At 37.1% G+C, this 20827-nt stretch overlaps 1 protein-coding gene across 6 annotated transcripts in view; it reads left to right on the top strand.

The window, feature by feature from the left end:
• The window catches only part of CELF2 (CUGBP Elav-like family member 2), a 501848-nt gene that overhangs the window by 89367 nt on the left and 391654 nt on the right, over positions 1–20827 (top strand). The gene's annotated exons all lie outside the window — the stretch shown is intronic.

Raw genomic sequence — 20827 nt, 5'->3', positions numbered from 1 at the left:
CAATTTGCTTTGGAAACAGGCTGCCTATCAGGTATCATGTCTCAAATGGCAGCCAGCCAGTTCATGAGCTCTCCTGTCATCCTCCGACGATGGATTCACTGGAAATCTAGTGTGGCTTTATACCCTGTTTATAAACTGGAAAATGTCCATTTAGAACACTCAAAGCTGTTCTTTTTTTTTTTTTTTAACCCACAGAATTTCTCCTGCATTGCTCACTCCCATACTATCCAGGCAAGACTGTGAAAGAGAAATAGTAATAAGAGCCAGTACTGATGGAGAATCGAATGTGCTAATGACCACATACTTGGCACTGTGCTGAGGGGTGTCACATGAAATCCTTACAAGAGTGCCGATATTTCTACCTACTACAGAGGAGACACAGAAGTGCTAAGGGGAGGGCTCCTGACTAGGGCCACACAGCTGACAGGTGACAAAAACAAGATCTAAACCCAGGCAGACAGAGCTCAAGCCACATCATCACGGTGTCTACTGATGTTCTTCATGGACTTAACCCTCTAAAGACATTTTCTCTAGAAAGTGGTATTAGTCATCTTGATGGGACTCTAACAGTGTTATCCACCCTACACACTTTAATCTTATCTGTAATTATGAAATTGAACATTAATTTTTCAGTTCAAAAAAATTTAGGTGAATAAGATGGGATAGCAGAGACAGGATTGGCCCTCATTTAGCCTCCTGATGAAACAGGGGGAAAAAAGCCAAAATACATTAAATATAATCTTAAATATTTAAATAAACTAAATATATTTTGGAAAAAAATAATTTGCAAGACGTTGGACACCAAAGAAGGACAATGATCCTTCAGAGATGAGAAATAAATGAAATGAACCACATATTGCCCCAACTTATAAAACAATTATTAAAAACTTTTTTAATAAAAAAACAACATTTTTCTTATACATTTTTTATTTGACACATGATATTTGAACATATTTATGTGGTACAATACTATGTCGAGAGTTTTCAGGCCATGGCTCAGGGTATGGAGGGTGGGGGAAGAAGAAAAACGTGGTAGACTCTCTGAGTTGGAGACACAAAAGTGAGAATCCAAAAACATGGCGGCCAGACTTCCAAGGAGAGACTGGACAGCTGAGGACTGTACAAGTAGAAATTGCAGAGATGGAAAGAAAGTCCCTCTTGAATACTCAGTACTGGTCAGTGCATACATGGGAAGAAATTACTAGAAGCTGGGGAGAGAACCACCTGAAAAGGCTAGAGGTAACAGAGACTGGTGCCTGTTCCCATCAATCTGACAGATAACAGGTATAGTTTATAGGAAGGTCTTCCCTCAATAATGGGAGATCATAAGCCATAAATAAAACAAGACCCAACTACATGCTGCCTGTAAGAAATGTGTTACCAATATAAAATTATAAATGGGTTAGAAAGGGAAAGGACGAGAAGGGGTACACCCTGTGCCCTGGGTGGAAGGGTATCTGCAAATTATTCAATGTCCACCCAGAATCTCAGCATATGACCTTAATGGGAAATAGGATCTTGGGAAATCTAATTAGTGAAGATGAGGACATATTGGATTGGGGTGGATCCTAAATCCAATATAACTGCTGTTATTATAAGAAAAGGAGACACAGAGACACAGATACCCACAGAGACAGATGTGTACAACAAAGACAGAGACTGGTGACATGCAGCTGCAGCCCAGGAATGCCAAAAATCATTGCAAGCAGCAGAAGGTGGAAAGAGGTTTTTCTCCAGTCTTCAGACAGAGCATGGCCCCGCCAGCACCTTGATCTCATATCTGTGGCTTCCACAGCTGTGAGAGAATAAACTTCTACTGTTTAAAGTCACCTAGTTTCTGGTAATTAATTATAGCAGTCCTGAGAGAGTAATAGAGATTTTGGTACTAGGAAGTAGTGCTGTTGTACAAATACCTAAACGTGTACATGTAGGCTGGGAGAGGATTAGAGGCTGAAAGAATTTTGAGCCACCTGATAGGAAAAGCCAAGTTGTCTTGAAAAGATTGTTCGTAAAAATATGGGCACTAAGGATGATTCCAGTGAGGGATCAGGGGAAGGTGAAGACTGTGAAAGAAAAAGCTCCTATCTTCTTGGGAAAAGCATGTCATCAAGAAAGAATGTTGTTTGAAATAGAAGCACTTCACGTGAGGAAAGAGGCACAATAAGAAGGAACAACTAAGCTAAAAAGAACTAGCACCACGTGATGATGATGGGAAAAATTCTCAACCTATCCAGACAGAGAGTGTGCTGTGAGAGAGGGCCAAGGGTGTGGCAGGACAAACCTTTGCTGAAGAGATTAGGATACAGGTCCAACCATCTCAGCCAAAACCAGGAACAGGAAGGTGTAACCCAGGAAGGATCTGTGGCAAATCCTCCTGTGTAATGACATGGATCCCCTGACACACAGAAGATCATCAAGTTTTTTTTTTTTTTAAGAATATTATATCTGTAGAAACACTGACAGATTGTGCTGAGAGGAACAAAGACAAGATGAAATGAAAGAAAACTGTCAGACTTCTGGGATTCCACAAGCAGGAAACAGGCTGCTAGAATTACCCAAGTACAATCACAGTCTACCCTTCAAGAAAAAGAGACAATGCCTTCAAAGGCAGAGCTGCAGAGGCCCAGGCCACACAGCCAGGCCCAGAGGAGGGGCCAATGTGTTCTCCACAGGCCAAATCGGGCTGGCTCAGTCTCCAGGGGCTCCAAGAGTGGAACCAGTTAAACAGAATGATTGTGAGACACTAGAAACTGCTGGAACTTTCCCTGCTGAGTGGCAAACTTTCCATTGACTAATGATCCCTGAATTTTTTCAATGTTCTCCCTTTTTGAAAGGGGTTTTCTATCCCATGTTGGACTTGCCATTATACTTTGAAGAAAGATAATTTGTTTTCAAGTATCAGAGGTGCAGATGGACAGGAATTTTCCAAGATTAGATCATACTTAGAATCTCACTCACACCTAATTTAGATGATTTATATGATGATATTTGGAACTTCAGAAAGACCATGTCTATGCAATATACCTTGGGCTTCTCGCCTCCAGAACTGTGAGAGAGTGTTTATGTTGTCTTAAAATACCTGTGTTTTCTGGTGTTTTATCACAACAGCCCTAAGAAACTAATACACTAATCAAACGAAAGTTGTGGTGGCTCTGTTATTAACAGATGAAGTCAATTTCAGGGCAAAGTATTGCCAGAGATAAAGAGGTTATTTAGTGATACAGAGGTTATTTCACCAATTTACCCAGTGGGAATAGTAACCCTAAACTTTTATGCATCTAATAATTGTGATTTAAAATACATAAAGCAGAAACTGATAGGAGAAATAGACAAATCTAGAATAGTCAGAGAGTTCAATGTTCTTCTCTCAATCATTGATAGAACAAGTAGACAAGGAATCAGTAAGAATATAAAACATTTGAACAACACTTCAAACAATTTGACCTCACTGACATTACCCAACAACAAGAACACACATTCTTTACAAAGTGCATGAAGAACATTTAACAAAAGAGACTCTGGGCCATGAAGTAAGTCTCAATGAATTTTAAAATATTCGAGTGAGACAAATTATAAGAATGACAGAAAAATTGAATGAGGAATTAATACCAAGAAATAACAAATATTTGAACTAAAATAATATACCTCAAAATGATCAATGGGTCAAATAAATCAAATAAGAATTAGAAAGTATTTTAAACTGAATAAAAAACACAGCATATCCAAAATTATAAGATACCACTAAGCAGGATTTTGGGGGTCCTTTTAGCACTAAACCCCCTTGTTAGAAACAAAGAAAAGTCCCAAATCAATGACTTCAACTTCCATATTTAAGAGACTTTTAAAAAGGCTAATTAAATAAAAAACAAGAGTAAGATAGGAAATAATAAATATCACAGTGGAATAGGAAATAAAAAAACAACTGAGAAAATTAACGAAGCCAAATGTTGGTTCTTGGAAAAGATCAATAAAATCACTAAGCCTCGAGCTAGACTGATTAGGGGAAAAAACATGATTTATTAATATTGAAGATTAAAGACATAACATTATTAGAGAGTCTACAGATATTAAAAGGCTAATCATGGACATTAGAAATAACTTTCTACCAATAAACTTGACAACTCTAATCAGAGGCCATCAAAATTTTTCTATAATAGGCCACATAGTGAATAGTTCAGACTTTGAGGGACATATATTCTATGTCACTTTTTTGTTTTCAAACTTTAACTCATAGGCTGACCCCTGACTTAAATAACATGAACAATTATTGCAAGATACAAATTTTCAAATCTCACTTAACAAGAAGCAGATAACCTGAATGTCCCTATATCTAACATGAAAATGAATATGAAACTTTCTCACAAAGAAAACTTCAGATTATCACAGTTCATTGGTGAATTCTACCAAATATTTAAGGAAGAAGTAATACCATGAATTCTTCCAAACAATTTAAAAAGAGGGAGTACTGCCCAACTTATTCCAAGACCAGCATCAACCTATTGACACAAGCAAACAGAGACACTACAAGAAAGCTGCAGATCAACAGCTTATTCCAAACAAAATTTTAGCAAATTGACTACAACCCTTATTTTAACAGAAATTCATCACAACCATATGAAATGTATGCTGGGAACTCAAACTTAGTGTAACAGTTGAAAATCAATTTGTATAATTCGTTGTACTGACAAACTAAAAGAGAAAAATCATGTGATATCTCAGTAGATGGAGAAAAGGATTTGACAAAATTCCTCATCCATTCCTGATAGAAATCCTTGGAAAACTAGGAATAAAAGGTCTTTTGTCCTCAATCTGAAACTTCCTCAGTCTAGTAGTAGAAAAGTATACTGCTGTTCCCACATTTAATAACGGAAGACTGAATGATTGTTTTCTCTAAAATCAGGAACAAGACAATGGACAATGGTGTCTGTCCCCTTCACTTTTATTCAACATTCTATGGGAGGTTCTAGCAGTGCAAGCACAAAGTGTGATGTAAAAGGTATTCATATTGAAAAGGAAGAAAGTAAGCTGCCTTTCAGAAGACAACATGAATTTCTAGGTAGAAACTTAATAGGATCTTTATTAAATAAACACTGCTACAACTAATAAATAAGTTCTTCCAGTTGACAAGAATCAAGATGTACGTAGGGAAATAAATCGTATTCTTGTATGACTACACCAGTTATGATATCATTTAAAGTATTAAGAACATGGGACTAAACCTAACCAAAAAGATGGAAATTTACACACTAAAAACATAAAACATTGAGAAGAGAAATTAGAGAAAGCCTAACTATGCAGACTCAGCCAGAAAATTCAATGTTGTTAAGCTATCTATTTTTTCCAAATGAATCTACAGATTTATCATAATCTTAGCAAGGGTTTTTTGGTATAAATTGACTAAAATCCATGTAAAAATGTGAAGGACCTAAAATAACCAAACAACCTGAACAAAGAAGAACAAATTTAGAAGTCTAACACTGGGGATTTCAAGACTTTATCAAGCTGGAATGAATCCATGTGAATTGACATCAAGATAGAGAAATAGACTGAGGCAACAGAAAAGAAAAACTATATATATAAGAAAAGAGCTCCATGCCCATGTGGACAACTGATTCCCAAGAAAGGTGAAAGATAGTTCAGTGGAAAGACTATGGGCTTTTCAACAGAGTATTGAATCAAATGGACAGTCATAGGCAAATAAATAACTTTTGGTCCTTGCACCATATTAAATTGATGTAAAATGATCATAGACACAGATATAAAACTTTGGACTATGAAACATCTGGAAGAAAACATTGGTGGAAAAGTTTGGTGGTTTTAGATAGGCAAAGAGTTCTTAAAACCATGAGCCCAAACTGGTACATTGAACTTTGTCAAAAAAAAAAAAAATCTTCTTTTTGAGAGACATCAAAGTCCAAACTAGGAGAAAACATTTGTTACAGATGGTACTGTATCATGTTCATGTCCACTCATTTCTTGCATACTTAAGGAGGGTAAATACCCAGAAGGAGTTTAAACTAAGCCTTAACCCTGTTCCTACCCTGAGAAATCCATTTTACGTCCATATCTGTTCTCAAAATTCCTAATACATACATACCTTTTCCTTAGAAAGTGTCTATGCCTGAAAGAAATTAAATAAATGCTTATAGGTCACTAAGTTAGAGAGTGCAACTTATAAGGTGGATTTTCTTAGTTTTGCCTTTCTCTTATTTTGGATTTAAGATTGATGAAGAATTTCATTTAGATTATTGTCCTCGTTTTGGTGTCTCCTGAACAAGTTTTTTGTTTGTTTGTTTGTTTTTCTAGCCATGTTTTGTTTGTCTCTTCTCCTAATCATGTAGTGTAGAGTTGGATGAGCCTGGATTCAAATACACTTGACTTCTCTGAACCTTTGTTTTCTCATATAAAAAATGGGCATGATGATTAAAAACTATATTGTGAAGAATAAAAGAATTATGTAAAGTGTTAAGCCAAGTGATTAAAACACAGTACATAATAATTGGTGGCTATTGATAGAATAAATGGCAAACTTCACGATATAAATTGCATCCAAGTCTGTTTCAGTATTTTGAATATTGACAGCATTGTTAGTTAACAGTAAATTCTCCAAGTATTAGTATCTTTGTCACTCATGATCTTTCCTTGTGAATGGACTCACTGTCTTGTCCGTCCCCGGGCACACAATCACACATGGACGGTGTAGTCTTTAGTTGCTATTAAGGTTTGCTCTAAATTTGGTAAACTGTTAGGGAATCCCAAGGTTATAAAGCACTTTAAGAATTATTTGTTCTAACCACTCATTCCCAAGGTGCACAAACTTTGTCTAAGAAAATTTATTTCCCAGGACTTCTAATTCAACTAGATACTAGTGGTGGAAATATCCTTAATTTCCAGGGTTATATTATCCAATTTTCTTTTATCTTCAAAGCTATTCCAGTGCTTAATTTTCAGTTATTCCCCACATAAGTGACAAAGACCTAATAAAAGCCCTTCTCATTGACTCCACATATTCGATTTATCAAGCCCTTTGCACCAGCTACTCTATTCTGAGGACTGATGATATGGGTGTACAAAGTGATCATGTCCCTTGTCCTTCTGGAATTTACAGTCTAACATGGGAGACAAGTGACAGGCTTGAGTTGGAATCTAGTTTTATCAAAAAGTAGCAATTTCACTGGTCCTGATTAGGTTCCTATTGACCATGGGCTCCATGGGTTATTAGATTTATCAAAATTCCAGGACTTCATGGTTCTGGAAGTAAATAAACAGGTAAATAATCAGAGGACTAGTTTTTCTAATATACAAAGTAGAGAATACACCTTTCTAATAATAGTAATGTTTTTCCCAAAATCTTGATTTAAAAAAAAATCTTCTACAAGTAAAGCATTTCTTTTTGTTCAAAGACACATTCTCATACATATATGCGTGCACACACACACACACACACACACACACAAACACACATACATAAAAAGAGAAAAAATTTATAGCTTTCAGCAGACCCTGGAGATTTAAATACCAAAACCTTTAATTTATACCAATAATTCATATACAGCTATATGGGGTGAAAAAGGTTAATGATGGAGGTTTTTTTAAGTATATTGCATTGACTATAAATGGCAGATCTGACAGTTAAAATGAAAATTGTTCCAGAAGAAACTTTAGTCAAACTAATTATTTGAGACGTTATAAGGATGTATAATTATATTCTTCACCTTTTAAAAAAAGTTTTATTACAAATGTGCTTTTAAAGAACAAGTAGAGAAATAAAAGCTGTAATTGTTCTTAATTATAGCTAACTGTAATTGCACTCAATTGCAATATGCTGAATATCACCAATGGCTAAAGAAATCCTGGCATACAGACAGTGCACCCACATTCATGAGATGAGGTATAGTTTTATGAATATTCTGTTATCTATAATTTAGCTCTTTTACTGTTGATTCCATTTCAGTTGGTTTTTCTTATTTATTTATTTTAGTGATTGTAGAGATATAATTGTCATCTGTGAATGTATTGAAGGTTGTAGATTTCATCTGGGGTTGGTTCAAATTTTGCATTGCCACATACACAAAAAAGCACATGTTGGAGATGGTTAAATGAGAGATTTGGACATGACCACCATAGCTGAATAGACTGAATACATAGATTTGAATTTTCAGAGGTAATGATGAATACACATTTAATTTATCCAGTAGGGTCCAAGAAGCAACCTGGAAATTTTGGAGGATCTAAAATAACATTAGTTACCCTTCTGCAGATATATCACAGAATAATGTTACTTCAAATGGGTAAAACAGTATCATGAATGGGAGGATTTTCATCTGTCCTTGCCCATTCTGCTAGAGGCTGTGCCTGCCTGTTCCAAAGGGCTAGATCCACATCCCCAGGCTGACCAGTGAAACTCTTGGAGCCCTGCCAGCCCCCTCTGCAAAAATAGGGCTAATGACACTATCTTGTTTCTCATTGAAAACTCCTAATTAAAATAAGATATATCCATTCTTGTACAATTATATCGAAACAGATTCTACTGGCATGTATAACTAAAAAGAACCAATTAAAAAAAGAAAAGGAGGGATTTTTAAAAGATAAGTAGACTATTGGAAAAATAAGTGGATTCTTTAGCTTTAGGGGAAAAAAAGAACATTTTATTTATTATATGTTATGGCCATTGCCCTAAAAAAACACAAAGAACACCACAAGATTCTCTCAAATCACATGAGAGCAACCTTTATTTCTTTTCCATTTCTAGGGACAAAGGCTAAGAGCTTTCAGCTCTGTAGTGAGAGTCAGCTGTGACGCAATTTCTGGTGCATTTGTTAAGGAGAATAAAATAAAAATTCTTTGGCTGAGCTCCATTCTCTTACTGCTGATTAGAGGCCAAATCCAAGATCAGGAAAGCAACACCAGTGGCTATACCACACCCCAAATCCTTTATTTAGGATATCTGGTAGAGGCCAAAATAAATAAATAAATAAATAAAGGTTATAACACTGAGAAGGAGGAAGTAATATGACTCAGCTAATCTAGAACATTCCAAGAAGTTCAGGAATTAGAGTCCATATACCCCATCTCTTCATTTCTTTGTTTGTTTGGTTGGTTGGTTGGTTGGTTTTGGTTTGGGTCCCCCACCACCACCACTGCTAAATCACTCCTTTCCAAATGGATTAGATCTGTGGCTCTCAGGAGTCTCCTTCTCCTTCCCCCCTCCCTCCTCCACGCCCATCATTTGTTTTCCACTCTTGACAGGTTTCCCTAGCCAGTCCCCACCCCAGAGAAGTGCTCAAGTTAGTTCCTGGTGGCTCCCACATTGACCTCAGACTCTTCTTTGAAACAGTGGCTCTTGCATGTTGGATTCTTGGTAAGGGGAATAAATCTAAGACAAATTATCCTTCCTGGTCATAATAGTATCTGCTTTATTAGTCATGACTCGGCATTGGTTATCATGCCAGTGAAATTTGTCTAGATTTGTTTCATCAAAAACTACCTTCCCTCCCTCCCAGAGGAGAACATCTATGGGATAGGTGTGGATTAAGTCTCTCCTGTTAACTTACAATCATGCATTCATTTGTGCAAGTTTTTATGGCTGTGTCTTCCCTACCAGGTGGTCAACCTCACAAAGGCTGTATTTAGTTCCCTGCTCTCTATTTCCAGCACTTAATGCCTGGCACATAGTAGGAGTTGTAGACACATTTGTTCAACAAATTAATAAACGTTCATGTTAATAATTCAGTATCAATGCCTGTTGGTTGATGGATTAGGCCATTAGTCAAACATCACAATTCAGGGTGGTATTTGCAAATCTCTTTGATCCAGAAATTATCAGGAGTGGAGATGATTTTCTCTAATTAAGAGGACTTATTGGTGATATTATTTCACTGGGAATTAATAGAGAAAGATTAGGCAATATTGCAAAATAGGCATTATTTAAAACAGATTTATCAAAAAGATTTTAATTAATATTTGTTTTGGTATTTTCCCCTTAAAAAGCTTCTCTATGAATTGCTATACAGCTTGTCATATAAAAGCCCTGTAGTATTAAAGGCAGACTTCTGTTAATGAACTGATCCTGTCTCCCCATTGTAGGAGCGAAGTATTTGTTGAAAATAAACATTTGCTTGTTTGGAGAGATCGAGTTTTGTTAACAAAGCTTTAATGAGACACACTTTCACAAGCTGGGGATATGGCTTTGTGGTAGAGCACTGGCCTAGCATTCCTGAGGCCCCCACCATCACACATACACACACACGGGCACACACACACACACACACACACACACATATACACACTTACAGACAGTAACAAAAAGAACAAAGTCATGTACATGTGCATTGTTTGGTGGGGGGGATGCTTTTACTTTTAATTTCTGAGGGTAGAAGTTGGTAAATGAAAGTTAATGTGCCATTTCTAGTCTCTGTGACTGTCCTCCAGGGCTGGTTACATTTGCTATTGCTGAAGTCTACCTAAGTGAGTTTTAATAAGCAGGAATTGTTACTAATGGCCTATTCAGGTACTTAGTAGATCGCATTATTTAACTGTGGTAGAATCACAGAGCATAAAGAGCATAATGATTAATATACAAACCCAAGTGTGCATGCAGCCTTATTCTTCCTCATCATGCCACTAGCAGTGTTGAGGACAGGGCTCCTTTTCTTAGGTGGATTCCTGAGCTAAGTGTCAAGATGACATTTGTAAAAGAAAAGAAAACAAAAACCCTTAACAACATCTCAAAGTGACGGAAGGGACTGCGGTGCCATTTGAACAGTGGCTTCCCACTTACGGACAACAGTCAGGCCAGATGGGATCTTTTCCAGAGCTGATTGAGAGAAACCTTTGGCAATTGGTTTTCAAGACACTTGAGCACAGGGACATAGACAATGGCACGCATTTGTGACTGTTTTATGCCAAGAATGCTAAAATAATATGAAGAAAACTTGAGCCAATAAAATCTTAGCAAGGATGCTAAATGGGACTCCCCAAATGCAGGACTATCAGAAAGAAGCTGGCTAGGTCAGTAATTAGATTTAATTAATCTTAATTGTGCCAACGCTTCAACAACCCAGATTGCATGCCTGCCTAGTATCAGACGCAAACCTCTTATTGTGGACACCACCCAGTCATTCCTCAGTGTTTACTAGGAATTATAGTGGAGGGAAGGCCAGTCTCCTATGGTGGCAACTCCCAGCAGGCCTGGGCCTGGAGCCTGCCTGGATATTGATCAGACATTTCAATACCAAAAGTACACTGGGTAATGTCAAGACAAACTCTCCCTTATAGACTCACAGAGCAGGCTAGGCCAGGAACGTAGGCTGGTGCCCCTCCTAAAGCTAAGTCTGAAGGCAGGAGTGCATCTATGAGTCGGGTTGGCTGAGGCCGCAGTCACTTGCACACAGGAGTGGATTTGATAGGCTGGCTTTTGAAGTGATATAAAGCATCTCTTGTGGAAACCTACAATTTCCTAAGGGAGTTGGTGAGTTCATCCAAGGGTCTGGTTTGCTCTTCTGGTTTGTCAGCATTTTGAATATACAAAGTCAGACAGTCTTTGTTCTTTTTCTTAAACCAACGCATTACCTAGTATTGTCTGCTTCATGCGGGCACTGAGTGAATCGTTCCTAAAGAGAAGAGGGAAATCCAATAGTGCCAGGGAGAAAAATGGGCTTCAGAAGCAACAGTAGAAATGATTGCATTTAATGTGCTCCCGTCTTTACTGAGTTGCATCCTCAGAGATCCCCTCTGGGACCACCCATATAAAACCATAGCTTCCCCAACCCTCCATTTTTACTCTACCCCCCCAACTCCCTTCATTCATCTTCCTCACATTACTATGTAAGGTAATAATCATTTGTTTGCTTGCTTATCTGTGGTCTCCCCAGCTCCCTTCTGCAATGCAAACTTCTGAACACTGAGGCTCTTTTTAATTGTCGTTCACTGCAGCGGCACAGAATCTGGAACGAATGGATGAATATATAATATGTATATAACATACCTGTAGCTTGTACATACTGAGCTGCAGAATGAGATCATGATTTAAAGCATGAGATCTGGAGCCAGAATTCTTGGGCTCGTTCCAAATATTTATTCAGTTGACCTCAGGTTGTGTGGCCTTGGGAAGTTGCTTAACATTTTCCTCTCATTTCCCTCATCTCTTTTGTGGTTTAATAATAACTACTTCATACTTCTTGAGGTTTTTATAAGGATTAAGTGAGTTAACCCCTAAAAATGGCCTTGAGTGGTGGCTGGTATTAAATAAGACCTCAGGAAATGTGAACAATTAACATGTATGTGTGTGTGTGAGTGTGTGTGTGTGTGTGTGTGTGTGTGTGTGTGTGTGTTAACTGTAGATTTCAACATTTATGGGAATAAGTGCTCCAGGCTGGGCTCAATGGCGCACACCTGTAATCCCAGCAGCTCAGGAGGCCGAGTTAGGAGGATCATGAGTTCAAAGCCTGCCTCAGCAAAAGAGAGGAGCTAAGCAACTCAGTGAGACCCTGTCTCCAAATAAAATACAAAATAGGACTGGGGATGTGGCTCAGTGGTCGAGTACCCCTGAGTTCAATTTCCCATACACCCTCCCCACTCCAAAAAAAAAAAGAAAAAGAAAAAGTATTCCTATCTGCACATGAACACACACGTGCACAAACAGATTTTGATGTTTTAATCATGAGAGTGAAAGTCAAAAAGGGATAAAAGTGGGAGAAAAGAAATTTAAAATGGCCAAAAGAATGAGAACATGGAGAGGAGAGACTAGGAACCACAGCAAGGGCATAGAACTGTGTTTTAGGCTTCATGAAACAGAGGAGAGACTTTAATGTCTAAGGTATTTGGTATTTCCCAGAGCTACAGGTCACCATCTGAGAAAAAAGTTAACTGTCCTGAGTTAATATATGGATTTTTGATGCCTTTGAGCTAGCATTTTGTATTATTTTGAAATGGATCCAACTTTCAAGGCTCATAGTTTGCTTCAGGCTGGCTGATCAATAAAAAAAAGAAAGAAAAAAAAAGGAAAGAAGGAAGGAAGTAGGAGTGAGGAAGAGATGCTTGATTATAATTATTTCACCCCTACTTAAAATAAAGAAAATCTCATGCCTTCTACAAATAATTTGAAGGAGAAAGAATGAAATGAATTTCATTTATTTTAAAGTCTTTGTACTTTTTGGAAGACTGAAAGCCACCATTGGAGAGAAACATCTCAGGTCTTAAAAATATTTATTGTGCTGACACACAATTAGCATGGGGGCTCATGTCCTCTGTTTCATAGTTGTTGGCTAATTTTGGAAACCTGTAAGCTGCACAGAATAGATGGCATGCTCTTACTTCACACTTTCTAAGAAAAGAACAGTTTGCATGGTTCAGGAATGGGGAAGGATAGGATATCTTAAAACAACGAGGAAGAGTGTCGTTTTAAGAAATCCATAAAAGCTGACATCACAGGCCAATGTTTAAATTTTAAATTAAACATTTAATTTAAAATTCAACAAATTTTAAATTAAAAATGCTTTTTTTAAAGCGAATACTAACTAATTTATAAAAACAGTATAATATACCCAGGACATTTGACTGCTCTTGTCTCTTCTAGTTTTTTTTTTTCCTTTGATAAAGTTGAATTTATAAAACAACTTCAAATTTGCAGAACACTGTCCTGTTGGTTCCCATTGATGATCACATCAGCCACCTTAGATCAAAGAGCAGAATTAGGGCTCCATTCTGAGAAGCAGATCCCTCCTGAGGTCAAAGGAATTGCCCAAGGATACACAACCTGCCAGAAACACACCCTGTGTCATGTGTCTGCTTCTTGGTCCCTGGACAGTTCTCTTTTCTGAAACAAATAATTTTGCTTTGTTGTTTCTTTCATCATTTTTCCATTCAATTTTTAGCATTCTGATCAAACTGATCTAGAAATCAAATTAGCTTTGTACTAATAAGCAAGGAAAGGAAGTCAGTACAATTAAATTCCAAATCCTGCTATCCCCACAAAGGTTGAGAGATAAAAGTGAGTTGAAAGGACTAGAATTACCTTTCCATGGTCCTATAACATTCACATTTATTTTGTGGCTAGTGTGTACCACCTATGCAAAAAATTTGAATGAGACATGATCTTTGACTTAGAGAAGCTTTCAGAAGTGGAAAAATAGCATCCACCACTTTGTTCCTTATATCATATCTTTTCCTGGAAGGATGAGGACCTGAATTCATCTTGGTGCCTCTCATAACACCCACCGTTGTCTATGCTGAACATATACTGAATACCCAATGAGTATGTTGGACATATAGATATTAGTGAATGAAGGTGGAAACAATACTAATAATGGAAATCACCACCTACAATTGTTCAATAAGAAATGCCTGGTCTTTCTGTCACCCTCTTTAAATTTCCTCAACTGGGTTATCTAGGAACATTACCTAGGAGAAGCATAACAGAAACTGCTAAGTGTATTTTCCTCAAGGGTGTCTTTATAAAAGGTATAAATTCATGAAAGCAGGTGAAAAATTCAGACAGTTTATTAACCATAGTAAGTGGATAAAAATGAACAAAATTGTCATTTTTAAACGCTTAATTGTTTTGTGATTTGCTAATCACAAAAATGATGGTTGGTTCATCCGTCCTAGCCACATTACTACAACATGATGTTGTGGCTCTTTTTGTTTGTTTGTTTTGATTTGTTCCTTTTTCAATATCAGAGGCATATGATCCAATGGAATTATCAGGTTTTTAGTAATTATAGATGGCAAGTAATGTCTGTAATTCTAACATAAATTTTTGAGGACACAGTTGTATAAGGTATAATTTTCTCTTGCGAGTGCTGAATATGTGATGAATATGACTTTTTCCCCAGCATCTGTCTTTTGCAGCATAGCCAGGCACCACCTTTTCATTGAGAGCATAGATCCCCTGAGTTTGGCATTGTCTTTGTGCATAGATGTACCCGTAATTTGCCATTTTATTTTTTGAGAGACACATGAACTTGAAGACACTTGTGAAAACCATGTCTTTTCACCCAATATTTATAGTTGTCTTGTCTATAGACCTAGTTCAACATCAGTCTTTCTAAGTGTCTTTCCATTCTTTAACCTCTGCTTTGCCCATTGTTTCTTGTTCCCAGTTAAAAGTTTTATCCCTCCCACACTTCTGAAACTGTGCTTGTTGACATTTTATTTGTTCTTTTTAGATAAACATCAGTAGAGTGTATTTTGACATATTATATATATATATATGAAGTATATAACTTATTCTAATTAGGATCCCATTCTGTTGTTGTACACAATGTGGAGTTACCCTGATCATGTATCCATATATGAGCCTAGGAAAGTAATGTCTGATTCGTTCAACTGTCTTTCCTATTCCCATCTCCATTCCCTTCCCTTCATTCCCCTTTGTCTCATCCAATGAACTTCTATTCTTCCCTCACCCCTTTTATTGTGTGTTAGCATCCACTTATCAGAGAGAACATTCAGCCTTTGTTTTGGGGGGGATTGGCTTATTTCACTTAGTATGATAGTCTCAAGCTCCAAGTCATTTAGTGGCAAATTCCATAATTTCATTCTTCTTTATTGCTGAGTAAGATTTCATTATGTATGTATATCACATTTTCTTTACCCATTCATCTCTTGAAGGGCACCTAAGTTGGTTCAAGAGTTTAGCTATTGTGTGTTGATGTGGCAGTGTCATTGTAGTATGCTCATGTTAAGTCTTTGGGTATATACCAAGGAGTGGAATAACTGGGTTAAATGGTGGTTCCATCCCAAGTTGTCTGAGGAATCTGCATATTAATTTTAATAATGATTGCACCAATTACAGTCCTACCAAAAATGTATGAGTAAATCTTTTTCCCCACATCCTCACCAACATTTATTGTTACTTGCATTCTTGATAATGCCATTCTGACTAGAGTAACATTGAATCTCAGTGTAGTTTTAATTTGCATTTCTCTAATTGCTAGAGATGTTGAACATTTTTTCATATATTTATTGACTGATTGTATTTCTTCTTCCGTGAAGTGCCTGTTCAGTTCCTTTGCCCATTTATTGATTGGGTTATTTGGGTTTGTTTGCTTGCTTTGGTTTGGTTTGGATTTTTTTGTTTCTCTGGTTTTTTGAGTTGTTTGGTTGGTTGGTGCTAAGTTTTTTTAGTTCTTTGTCTACCTTGGAGATTAATATTCTATCTGAAGTGCAGATGCAAAGATTTTCTTCCATTCTGTAGGCTCTCTCTTCATGTTTTTGATTGTTTCCTCTGCTGTAAAGCTTTTTAGTTTGATACCATCCCAATGGTTGATTCTTGATATTACTTCTTGTGCTTTAGGAGTCTTGTTGAGGAGATCAATTCCTAAGCCCCATGATGGAGAGTTGGGCCTAAATTTTCTTCTAGTAGCTACAGGGTCTCTGGTCTAATGCCTAGGTCCTTGAGCACTTTGAGTTGGGTTTTGGGCAGGATGAGAGATGGGGGTTAAATTTCATTCTACTACATATGGATTTCCAGTATTCCCAGCACAATTTGTTGAAGAGGTAATCTTTTCTCCAATGTATACTTATGGTGTCTTTGTCTAGTATGAGATAACTTTGTATGTATGGGTTTGTGTCTGTGTCTTCTATTCTGTTCCATTGGTCTTTATTTCTGTTTTGGAGTCGATACCCTGCCATTACTATAGCTTTGTAGTATAATTTAAGGTCTCATATTGTGATTCCTCCTGCTTCACTTTTCTTGCTGAGGATTGCTTTGGCTATTCTGGGCCTCTTATTTTTCCAAATAAATTTTATGACTATTTTTACTATTTCTAGGAAGAACATCATAGGAATTTTAATAGAAATTGCATTAAATCTGTATAGTGTTTTTAGTAGTATGGCCATTTTAACAATATTAATTCTGCTTATCCAAGAACATGGGAGAGCTTTCCATCTTCTAAGGTCTTCTTTAATTTCTTTCTTTAGTGTTATGTAGTTTTCATTGTAGAGATCTTTCACCTGTTTTTATTTATTTTATTTTTATTTTATTTTTGTAGTTGTAGATGGGAAGAATGGCTTTATTTGTTTATTTTTATATGGTGTTAAGGATCAAACCCAGTGCCTCACACATGCTAGGCAGGTGCTCTGTCACTGAGCTACAACCCCAGTTCCTTTTACCTCTTTTGTTAGATTGATTCCTAAGCCTTTTCAAAGCAACCAACCTAGATTTTATAGAACAAGACTTTTCTACACTTATATTTATATCTATTTACATCACATTTAATTAAATTTAAAAATTATTATAATGAGTACCACAATCATAAACAGAACGGAGCACAAACACAAAATACTGTTGGTGAGAATGACAGGAACCAAAAGAAAACACATATTCTTAGGAGGGCTCATTTGCTGTGTTTTTCAGTGGGTCTAGAGAACATTGGTTAATCCAATTCAAGTTTAGGAAACAGGTTTATTATGGACAATTCTATTGCTCGATTACAGAGTTTTGCAATTGAGAACACTTTTGTCCCGGGTGGACATTTGTCAATGTCTAGAGATATTTTGAGTAGGCATAACAGAGTAAAAGAGGGGAGATTACTGGCATTAAGTGAACAGAGGACAGAGAGATTATTTAAAAATCTTAAAATACCTAGTACAGAGAACACTCTCTCTCTCTCTCTCTCTCTCTCTCTCTCTCTCTCTCTCTCACACACACACACACACACACACACACACACACACACACATACACACACACCAAAATATTCTCTGGACCAAAATGTCAGCATAATGCCAAGGTTGAGAAATCCTGCTCAACTGTGATTTAATGGATTTATTTATTATAATGTATGAGCAACATAATTTTAAAAGATACCAAGAGACTCATAATATTAAAGTACGTGTAATATGGAAAGCAAAACCAAAAAGTTAAAAGATTAAAAACAAAGAAACAGAGTTGTACCTTAGCTCTAGGCTATCATTATCAGGAACTAGCTCTAAACATAGATCTAAACCTCAAGGTCACTAAGACCAGAAAAGTTCATTAATTCAATGCTGATAAACTGAGCAAATATTTATGGAGTGCTAATAAATATTGGTCTCAAGTGACAAAATTATAAATAATAAAATAAGCATTTTAAAAAGATACTTTTTTGTGATAAACATTGTAAAGGAAAGTTGAAGGGGGGTTGGTCCTTCTTAGCTGGGGGACCCACAATTGCAGAGTCTGCTTGGAAAGGGAAAATTCTGAGACAGACACTAAATTCTTAGAAGTGAATACATCTGAAGCATTCAACAACATAGAGGGCAATGCATTCAACTCTGGTTTTGCTGAAGGAATGGAACTTTTCTCCCCAAAGCCAATTTCTACAGCAATAAACAATGGAGGTTTACTATTATACAATAACCAGGAAAGAATATTTCTAGGGGAGCTGAATTTATAATCATGCATTTTTTTTTCAAAGGAAGTTTGTATGGGAACCACCACTCCCCTAAAGTATCTAGGTACTATCATAGACAGTAAAGAGAGAGAGTTCTAGAAGGTGGGAGGGTCAGAGAAGAACAGGAAGTCCTTTATCTGGATCGACAAAATGAGTAAAGAGAATATTGGCTTAAAGCTGAGGCTCCTAACTGGGGTTAGGTTCAGGTTGAGGAAGGCCAGGAAGCACCTGTAATCATATGCCTCATTTGTATGTATATGTATTGCTATTTTTTTCTTCATGAGGTGTTGATATCTTTAATGAGAGTCTTCAAGGGGTTATATGACCCTAAGAAGATTTTATACCACTGTCCTGAAAATTACACCTTTAATTCCTCAGTCCAAAATTGAGCCCTCCTCTGCTATTTAAAAAATTAATATTGCCAATCAATATAAAGCCTCTGTGTCCTCCTCCCACCAATTCCTCTCTTATTTCCAAGAACTCATCTCTGATTGAAAGACAACATGTGGCAATTAGGGGAAAAAAACTAGTTTTGAAATTGGCCTTTGGTCATTTTTATTAATTTGCCATAGGGTCTTTAATTAGTGAATTTCCCACTATTTGACTGTCTTCAGCAGTCCCAAATGGTAGAATATTATCACAAAGAAATGAAAAGCAGACATCTGTTACCCAGAGAATTGCAGAACGTGCCTTCCTAAACCTCAAGTGACAGATCAGCATGAGGAAATACCCCCCAGAGGAATCTGTCCCTAAATGACCCTGGGAAAGAGATTATAGGACTCTATTCTGTACCATTGGTCCACCTACCTGTTTTGGTACCAGTACCATACTGTTTTTGTTACTATTGCTTTGTAGTACAGTTTGACCTCTGATATCGCTATACCTCCAGATTCACACTTCCTGCTTAGAATTGCTTTTGCTATTCTGGGTCTTTTGTTTTTCCATATGAATTTCATGATTGCTTTGTCTATTTCTACAAGAAATGCCGTTGGGATTTTGATTGGCATCGCATTAAACCTGTAGAGAACTTTGGGTAATATCGCCATTTTGATGATGTTAGTTCTGCCTATCCATGAACAGGGTACATTTTTCCATCTTCTGAGATCTTCTTCTATCTCTCTCTTTAGGGTTCTGTAGTTTTCATTGTATAAATCTTTCACCTAATCCACAAAGTTACAACTATCTTATATTTGATAAAGGGGCTAAAAGCATGCAATGGAGGAAGGATAGCATCTTCAACAAATGGTGCTGGGAAAATTGAAAATCCATATGCAACAAAATGAAATTGAATCCCTTTCTCTCGCCATCCACAAAAATTAACTCAAAATGGATCAGGGAGCTAGATATCAAATCAGAGACACTGCGTCTGATAGAAGAAAAAGTTGGCTACGATCTACATATTGTGGGGTCCGGCTCCAAATTCCTTAATAGGACACCCATAGCCCAAGAGTTAATAACAAGAATAAACAAATGGGACTTACTTAAACTAAAAAGTTTTTTCTCAGCAAGAGAAATAATAAAAGAGGTAAATAGAGAGCCTACATCCTGGGAACAAATTTTTACCCCCCACACCTCAGATAGAGCCCTAATATCCAGAATGTACAAAGAACTCAAAAAATTAAACAATAAGATAACAAATAACCCAATCAACAAATGGGCCAAGGACCTGAACAGACACTTCTCAGAGGAGGACATACAATCAATCAACAAGTACATGAAAAAATGCTCACCATCTCTAGCAATCAGAGAAATGCAAATCAAAACCACCCTAAGATACCATCTCACTCCAGTAAGATTGGCAGCCATTACGAAGTCAAACAACAATAAGTGTTGGCGGGGATGTGGGGAAAAGGGTACACTTGTACACTGCTGGTGGGGCTGCAAAATGGTGAGGCCAATTTGGAAAGCAGTATGGAGATTCCTGGGAAAGCTGGGAATGGATCCACCATTTGACCCAGCTATCGCCCTCCTCGGACTATTCCCTGAGGACCTTAAAAGAGCGCACTATAGGGATACGGCTGCATCAATGATTATAGCGGCACAATTCACAATAGCTAGACTGTGGAACCAACCCAGATGCCCCTCAATAGATGAATGGATAAAAAAAAATGTGGCATCTATACACAATGGAGTATTATGCAGCACTAAGAAATGACAAAATCATAGAATTTGCAGGGAAATGGATGGCATTAGAGCAGATTATGCTAAGCGAAGCTAGCCAAGCCCTAAAAAACAAATGCCAAATGTCTGCTTTGATATAAAGAGAACAACTAAGAACAGAACAGGAAGGAAGAGCATGAGGAAAAGACTACAGTAAACAAAGACGAATGGGGGGAGAGAAACGGAGAGAGAAGGGAAAGCATACGGAAATGGTAGGAGACCTTCAATGATACATAAAATTATAAGAGGTCATGAGGGGCAAGGGGGAGGGAAAAAAGGGAGAGAATTGA

The sequence above is a fragment of the Spermophilus citellus genome (genome assembly GCF_964194105.1).
Source record: "Spermophilus citellus genome assembly, chromosome: 6".
NCBI lineage: Eukaryota > Metazoa > Chordata > Mammalia > Rodentia > Sciuridae > Spermophilus > Spermophilus citellus.
This window is presented reverse-complemented; position numbering and strand designations above follow the sequence as displayed.